Source organism: Pezoporus occidentalis, unplaced genomic scaffold, assembly GCF_034315485.1.
Source record: "Pezoporus occidentalis ecotype Australia unplaced genomic scaffold, CSIRO_AGI_Poc_V1 ctg26, whole genome shotgun sequence".
In the NCBI taxonomy this organism is placed as follows: domain Eukaryota; kingdom Metazoa; phylum Chordata; class Aves; order Psittaciformes; family Psittacidae; genus Pezoporus; species Pezoporus occidentalis.
Window position 1 is genome coordinate 1,890,858 of NW_026914502.1, and position 9,079 is coordinate 1,899,936.

Here is a 9,079-nt window from a genome sequence, read left to right on the forward strand (position 1 = left end):
GAGAAAAGACAGGGACTGAAATGTAAACCATTTTCCTGCATTGTCTCAATTCATTCCTCTCTTCTCTGCCTCAGCTTCCTCAGAGAGGCAGAAATGACAGCACTGCAAATACTTTGAATGGAAAGGCATTAGATTTAAAAGGAAAACAAAATCCCAGCAATTCCCAGGACACTCACCAGAGCATTCTGCTGCAAGGGTGTTTTCCAAGGAACAGGGGCACCAGGTAACAGCAGCACCTCAACAACCTCCTCATTCTTGCCTAGTGAATTACAGGGCACGTTAGAAAACAGAACTGTGCACTCACATGACCATATCATTTGAAAACCCATTCAGATTGCAAAGCCCAGATAAACACTCTTAGCTGAGACAGAAACATCATCAAAGTACCGACAGAAAGCAGAAATTCATCAAAACCTTCACGCAAGATGATACCCAGTTCAAAAAGGCTCCAGTGGATTAATACCACTGGGACAATCTTCCCGCGTCTAAACTGGACACATGTAAGTGATGGCAATTATGAAGAAGATTAGAGGCTGTATACTCCCAGCTTCTTGTCATGCTCCCAGTGCTTTATATCCACCTCAAGGCGTTTTTCCCCCCTCATACATTCAAACAGTTCAAAAGCATTTGTTTGGCATTTATTATGGTGCCAGCTGCTTATTCCTGGTGGTATCTAATAGGATTAGGGGGATGCAGAAAGTGGGGATGCACTGCTCCTGTAATCCTCTGGGAGATCAAATGTTATCTTTGCAACATTTTAAAGCCTTATTCCATTTTGCACCAATTTATAATGGAATGATCTCCCCTCTCCCTTCCTTCCCCGCCTCCTCCTGTGTTTGAAGAGCAGCATGTCACCTTGAGAAACGGCATGTGGGATCTAGATGAGAGAGGCGGGAGAGAAAAGCTTTCAGGATCAGATTTGTAGTCCTGTGGGAATCAAAAGCGTAAGTCTGAACAGCACAAGATTAACTGTAATCTCAGGTTTCAATGTAAGAAGTAATGCAACTGTATGCTCTTTACGTTCTTGTTAAAAGGAAAACTAGTTTTCTCCTTAGATAGTGACAAAAACATCAGCTGAGATTTATCATTTTATCTCGGAAGCAATTCCAAAGGTATCCGATACATTTGCAAGAATTCCGCTGTTAATGTAGCTACTTCCCTTTATAGGGAAGAAATAAGATAAGGGAATAAATAAAAAATAAATTAATTAATTAATATAAGAATAAATAGCTTCTAGCAAGTTGAATGGCAAGGGGGTTGGAACTAGATGATCTTAGGTCCTTTCCAACCCTAAGTATTCTACTATTCTATGAACAGTGAGATAATAAGAAGCCCCACTGCCTTCTAGTTAATGAGAAGCATACCTAGAAAGAGCCCATAGATCCATTTATACAAACTACTAAAGAAATAAAGGTACATTACCTAACAATCCTGTTACAGCCTTGTTGATGTTCCTGTGTCTGAATGTAATCTAAATGACAGCAGATATAAGATACTGTTCTAGGTAGGGACATGCTGCTATAACATATACCTGTGAAAGCCTTCATCCTTTGCAGAGTATTTGGAAACGAAGAAGGAGCAGGGAGAGGAATATTTAAAGAGACATAAAGGAAAGGGCATATGTGCTTCACAGGAGGCACTACTTACTTTAATTTTGCCTCAGCTGCTTCCAGGTACTAAGCAGGGTACATTTACTTAGGATAGTGGCCAGGCTTCAGCTGGCTTGCAGCATTGGCTTGCAGCATTGGCTTGCAGCTAAATAGGCTTGACCTACTGTGTGCAGGAGTCTCTTAACTACTCACACATGACGTAAGTTCGTGCTATCAGGAAGCAGTGTTATTCCCATGCTGCAGACAAGGGCCAAGAGCTCTTAAGTGAAACTAAACCTCAGGTGCTTGGTCAGAGTGGTTCCAGCTCCAGGTTGTGGTCAAGAAGGATTACCTCTTCACTCTCTAAGTCACTGAATCAGTTAATACCCACAGAGATTATTGTAAGAGAAAAAGAGCAGCTTTCAGTTGTATGGATTAGTTTGCATTTTAGCTTTAACTTCCTTAGACTTTTCTGAATCCTGGCTCTTCTACCCTTTCTTTCCTACCCAGTTCTATACCTTGTTTCACCTTTTCTTCCAAACGTGCGTTCTGCTGCATTTTAACTTCTCACTTTCCCAGTTATAATTTTGATCCACATGTAGGCAAATTTAATGGTCAAGAACAGCACTAGTGAAACATTAAAGCTGCTAGAATGAGCTGAACTATGCAAGCTGACAGTTAAGTAAGAAACCTGCCTTTTACCTATTTACTTCAGCAGCTCCCGTAGCAGATGCCTCAATTTGCCATCAGTAGGAAGACACTCAGCATCATTCTAAAGTCGAGATTCCCATCCATCCTCCTCCACTAATCTTTGGGAGCATTTGTCTTGAAAGAGTCATTCATCCCGAATCCATCTCACTCAGCCTCTCTATTATGCCATTTTATTAACATCTGCGATATGACTGAAGCATTCAGGGTTTCATTCATAACCTGTACAAAACCCAGCTACAGACATAGCTGATAAATGAAGCTCCAGGTTCTACATGAAATGTTATTACATAATACATCAGTTTTATGTCAGAGCTACTGATGTTTTTATGGCCTCTGTATTCAAAGTAATGTGCCTGTACTCACAGGGGCTTCATAATTTGAATAGCAAGCATCTTTTAGATTGACAAAGTCATTTATAAAACCTGCATCATGACTTAAGGCTAGTTATATAAATGAGACGTTTTTCTTGAAGTGAGAATTGCTGTTTCTTTCTGGTGATGCATGTGGTCTGCATGTTCTCCAGAGAAACTTCTAATCCCTAACAGTATCCCGAAAATAGCATTATGCTAACGAAGACCATTTTTACTTGCAATCCTACCCAAATATATTTGAGCAATGGCTTTTTGCATATGGACATATGTAGCTTAATGTCTTAAGCAATTCCTTTCTCATGCCGTAACCAGCATAAGATCCCACAAATTCTGAGGCACAGCACCTGCAACAGCTCTTTGGAGTCATGACAAAATGGGCATCCCATACTTTGGCCCCAGATAGTGTGAAAAGTGAAGGCTGAGATACAGCAAAGGGTCTGAGCCCTCTTGGTAGACCTGAGCAGCACTTTGTTGAGCTAAAGAAAACAAGTCAAATATTACTAAGCAGCTGCTGGTTTTGATCAAAACTATGTTTTTAAATGCCTCTTACATGCATCTCTCAGGTGTAAATTAAGGAAAATTGTACTGAAGAAATGGAGGTGACCAGTTGCAAGCAATGCCAGATTTGATGAATTAACTCAAACTCTCTTGTTATTCCAGTTTTTCCTACAGATCCCCTCTTCTGAATTTGTTGTTTCCTTTTTCTTTGCCAAAACCCTGATGATCTGAACAAAGGCACACCCAAGCAATGTTAATGCTGGACATCATGCTACGTTCTCTCTTGCTGTCCTTGTTACCCGGATGCAAAGGAAGTATGTCACGTAATTAAGGTTGTGTCTTGAAACTTCAGTGTGACAAAACTGTTTTGCAGTGCTACTCAGGTGTGGAAAACAGGGAAACTGGAAGAAAGTGCAGTCAGTTTAGCACTACAGACCCCTCAGCCCTAAGCTGTTTAACAATACATTGCTTCAAGTTTCACTATGACTCCACTGTCTTTTGTTAACCCTTTTATTCTAATGTGCCACAAAAATGTGGAAGGGATTTAGGACGGCTTTGGGAAAATGGTTGAAAAGACCCGAGTCCATCTCAAACCTTGAGTCCCAATCTCAAATGGGAATGTTTCCCATTGACTGCTGATGGTGAAAATCAGGGAACAAATTCCTGAGTCACCTTTTCCTTCTACTGAAGCAGGGAGGGTCTTACTGGCTCAGCACATTCCCCTCTGAGCCTGTTGCAATCTCTTGTTTGGTAATGGGAGGCAGGAGCTTCCCACAATTGAAACTTTTACTCTGTTCCCATTAAATACTATGTTCTGATCTCCTTTTATATCCCAAAAGAAGAAAGATGAGCTTTCAAAATGCTTAGAGTTGTTTCATTATCTAACAGAAACAGATGTTAAGATTTAAATAACTTCAAGTGGCCATTTAAAGATCTGCAAGGCATTTGGTCTTTTCATATCATTTAACTGCTATGTGACTCGGTCAATAGCTGTGAGAGAGTAGAAGCATTCCTAAATTAATGACAAAGTCACTAGGAGAAATCTAGGAGGTTGGTGGAGATAACCTAGCTACACTCTCTTCTGTTTAGTGTTTCATGGTGAGCACTTTCTAATGCAACGCTGTGTCACAGCATTTGCATTCTAGATTCTGGAGAGGGAACATCAGCTTCCATAAGCAGGTTCAGATGGCAGGGAGGTTGAAACTAGATGATCTTAAGGTCCTTTCCAACCCTATTCTATGATTCTGTTAGCGTGTTCCAGCTTTCAGAAATGTGTAAACATGAGATGGGGGAAAAGGTACCATTGAATAGCTTGGTAGCTTGCTTCTGAAGAAAACAAAGGTAACTAAAAGATACTTTAGCTTCGTGATTTCTCAAGAGATCACTTGAAAAGAGCTTAATAGGTATTGCCTATCATCATCTCTATGAACCCAGAACCTTTATTTAGTACAGGGAGAGAACACAAAGGACTTACCTATTATCAGCTTATTTTTAGCTCTGTCTCTGGCACTTTGCAACCACAGATAAACACAGTCTCTCCTCCAGTGTGTTTTCTGCCCTCAGGGAAAGGAAGCTGCTGAGTGGACAAAGCAGTAAATTATAACAGTGACAAGATTTTACATAAACGTTATAGTAGTTGTGCATGTAAACAGCTGAGCTGCTCTGGGAGCCTGACACTGAGAACTGGAATGGAAAGAAATGCATACGTGTGTATACATGCTTATGCATGTATATGTATACACCTATGCACATGTACATATGCAAATGTATATCAGCAATGTTTGGCACGCAATGTAAAACGGATGGTCCTTACCTACAGCATCTAGTTTTTGAAACAGCACTCCTCTGTCTGGCATCCCAGAAAATTTAACATCCTTACCTAAACTGTAATAACTTAGTTCCGAGAAAATCTACCTCCAAATCCTTTAAGGTATACCTTTACCACTGCAAGAATAAAGTAATGCGTTAAATAACTTAATGCTTCCTTTGTGTTCTTCCCAGCTTCAAAGAAAATCTCCATCTGCTAGATCACGTTCACAGCCCTCAAGGGATTCCTCGGTATATGTGGACATGGATATTAGAAGGCTGAGTACCAACTGTGAAAGATGAATGACCCTGAACAAAATTTAACAACCAAAGTTCTCCTCCTCATCTTCCTGTGTGTTGCTAGGAAAGTTATAACTGCAGATGTAGTGCATTTCATCTTGAAAACCCTACTGATTTAGCACTGCATACAAGTAGCACAAAGCCTCACTTGTGGCTTTTTCCTTGCCAGCCTTAGAGTTGGATTTTGTATAGCAACTTGCAAGCCAGGCTCAGAGCCAACAGGGTACCTCAGTTTCCTGGAATTAAGGCAATCCCCGGGTCTTATGGATGTAAAGGGACTAGTTATTTTATTGCAAATGTCAACCTCCTTCAAAGTTTTCTGTAGATTTCAGGGTGGTTTCTGTTCTTTGGCCTCAACAAAAAAAAACCCTGCCTTTCCTTTCTCTAATGGGAATTATCTTAACAAGTCATCATCAGCTCTTTTTATCAGTCAAAATAATGGAATCCCAAGCTGAACCGGTGCAGGTACTGTCTGCACGCTGCACTGATCACCCAGCTGATCCAGTGGGCACTTCTCACAGCAGCGTGTTTCTTTAGACCTACCATTCAGGTCAAGTACTAGCTGGATGTTTGATTTCAGTATGCCTCCATCCATGAACACTTGTGATTAGACGCTATGGTTCTTTCCCATTTGGTTCAAACAATAGGTAGTACCTCTGGAAGGTGTTGCTGCTCTTAAAGAGAGCTAAGAGCCCAAAATTATGGACCAACCTCATAGCTCCTTGCAGGACAATCCATCATTATGCAATAGTCATTGAACACTGCAAATCACTGTTTTATTCTTTCCCCTCCTGCTAAAATAAGGAGTTGTTATTCACTAGCACCAGAAACAACTACCAGCTCGTATAATTCCTGTTTGTTCCTATTAGCCAGCTTTTGGTAAAAGGGGGCAGGAATTTGCATACTTACATGGATTCGAGAGAGCCACCCTGCATACTTTATGCTATGGACTGTATTCTATGCTGTTGTCTTCCACACACGTTTACTGCTGGATGTCACAGGGCAATGCCTGTTTCTCAGTGACTTGACTGGGAGCCATGACAGCCTAAACACACGACACAACGCCTAGTATGGAAACAGCTAATAGACCAAGAGACAGGCAATTCTTATGGATCTCTTTCATGTCTACCCCTACAATGAAACAGGATTTATGTCTCCCTTGTAAATATAAGGATTTGAAGTTAACACGTACAACAATATTGGGTTGCTAGCATGAGCAACCTATTAAAAAGATAGCTTCGCATGGAACTGCATTTTACTCTACATGGTAAAACACTGAAACAGGTTGCCCAGAGATGCCCCATGCCTGGAAACATTCAAGGTGAGGTTGGACAGGGCTCTGAGCAACCTCATCTAGTTAAAGATGCAGGGGTGTTGAACTAGATGACCTTTAAAGGTTCCTTCCAACCCAAACCATTCTATGATTTAGAGGATAAAGAGGAAGAAAAGAAGACACAGGAAGAAAGGAGTTGTCTTCCCTACTTAAATTTTCCTGTTACAACAGAGATATTTCTTGCAAAGCAGAAAGGGAGCAGATTAGGTAAACCAAACATTTCCTTCAGTCAGACAATTTCCAACCTTTGTCACTGCTTGGGTAACAGATTCTTACAATAGCCAGGATGTACATAGTACTGTCATTCTTACACCGGATTTTGGTATTCGTGTGATCTGTACACATGTCCCTCCACTGCCTTCTTTTCCATGTATGTTTAGGCTTCAGACAAACTCTGGAAGCAAACCCAAGCATTTTCCAAATGCAACTCCCTTTCAAGATTTCAAGTTGATGGGAAAAGCAGGTTTACGCTTTGTGCTCCCTCTTATGGTAGCACAGTAATGAACTAAGTGCTAGAGCCAAGAACAGCAGAGCTGGAACTGTAGCTGCAAGGATATAGAGTCCTGGGTTGCCAGCACTGACCAAATGATGAGAGCTCATAAAGGCTGAATGAAATGGAAATTATAATACCTGCCATAAGATGTGGCATTTCAAAGGTTCACATCCCACCTTTCTGGGTTCAGAACAGCTTACTGAAGGGGACATTCATTTGCCCTGCTATGCTCTGCTCAAGCCATCCAGGTGAAGGGCATCCTGTCACCAGCCCTCTTGGAGCCTGCTCTGTTCACTACAAGCCAGTTTACTTCTTCGCTATAAATCATCGATCCAAATGGAAGTGTGGGTGAAGGAGGAAAAGCAGGATTCACATACTGTTCTCACAACTCTCAGGAGGAAAGGACTTTTGAATTGGGTCCCTTTTTTAGTCTAGAATTGCCATGGTAACCCTTCTTTGTATGGATGTCGCTGGTATCTATCTCCTCCAGTAGTTTATACACCCACCAAACAACTCTGTAAGTCTTTTGTGTGGCTCCTGGTTAATGAGTTCAAGCTTGCTTTACTTGGAGCTCTTACAGTTGCTTTCTTCCTGACCCTCAAAAGGGAGCCGATTTCTCGCTCTCTTCCCCAACCTGAATTACTCTTAGGAATTCAGAGGAGAACAACTAAGGTGCAAGATACTGGCTGAAAATTACTAACATGGGGCTGAAATCAATAGAAATCATGCTGCCAAGACCCCCAAGGAGGCAATTAGTTTTCCAGGACACCGTATCTCCAGCCACACACAGCTTTTGCTGTCAGGACTGCTCAGGTACAGCTATGAGGAGCCTGCACAGTGTGGCTAGCTAGCCTTTAATTTCTGCAGGAAGCTTAAATACAGGTTTTAGCCTCACTGATTTCTGACAGAGCTGAAATAGGGGATAGGAGTAGAGGGCAGAATTGAGATTTGAAGAGGGTATGGTGAATTGTATCGGCTTGAATTGCAAAGGTTTAAATGGCCTTATCATCCAGCCAGGCCACTGATATGAAGAAACTAGGATATTCGCTAGGTAGCAGCGCTGATAACAAAGGTTGAGTATTATGAAATGACCTTTTCTTGTACCTTTGGCATTTATCTTCTTCACCATTATCCGAGTCCTCTAAATTGCCTGTGTTCAGCACTTGTGAGGCACAGAATCTGGCCTTGCAAATGCCTCTGTGATTTCCGAGACACCGTTCTCACCCACTGACTGCCCCAGAGCTGCTCCCTGGAAGCTGGGCACATCACTTAATGCCCCAATAAAAGCGTTTTCCTCCAGCATGCTCTCTGGCTTGTAGGCAAGTATTACCATGCAGAAGCAGGCAGCGTTTTGAACAGTGTGGAGGGAGCAGAGACCAGTTCACTGAAGCCTTCAGCAAGTCACTTAACATCTCAACAGGGGTTAACCAGTTACAGTACCTGCTAGCTGCCTCCTGTAAGTAAGGGATGGAAATGTTCCAGCTCCTGGAGAGCTTGCCTGAACCTGCTCAAAGCACCAACAGAAGATGTCCCTTTTCTTCCTCCACCTGCCTTCTTTTCCTCATGAATTCACCACACTTCTCTTTTCTTATAACTCCTCACATCTCATTTCAACAGTGATCCAAATCCTTCTTTCCTTTCACTTTTGGGTCCTCTTTTTTATGGACATGTTCCCCTTTGACCCAGGTAACTTCAGTGCTGTTCATTGTTTGAGTATACATCTTTTGTTGCCTTAATAACTGCTCCTTGCCATGTATTTTTCCTCTTCCCTTACATTACATTCTCTAATCATCTGCACTAAACTGAACCCAGCAGATTGTTCTGTTTCGATAAAACAAGGTTTGTAAGAAGAAAACCCTTCTTACTAAATCAACTGATTCATGGAGTGGAAAAACGTACTCCGAGCTGGTAGCACTTTGCTATCCAGAAGATCACTCTGGGGGTTTTGCCCCAACTGGAATAACCAGTCTAAAATTCT

The 9,079-nt window shown here is 41.7% G+C and overlaps 1 long non-coding RNA gene across 1 annotated transcript; it reads right to left on the minus strand.

Annotated features, from left to right (window-relative positions):
• Positions 1-251: 251 nt before the first annotated feature.
• On the minus strand, positions 252-4,900 carry LOC134166415 (uncharacterized). The gene is made up of 3 exons (XR_009965868.1): positions 4,644-4,900; positions 3,222-3,396; positions 252-927 (listed from the first exon to the last, which is right to left on the minus strand). It is a non-coding gene; the product is annotated as an uncharacterized LOC134166415 (long non-coding RNA).
• Positions 4,901-9,079: the final 4,179 nt, after the last annotated feature.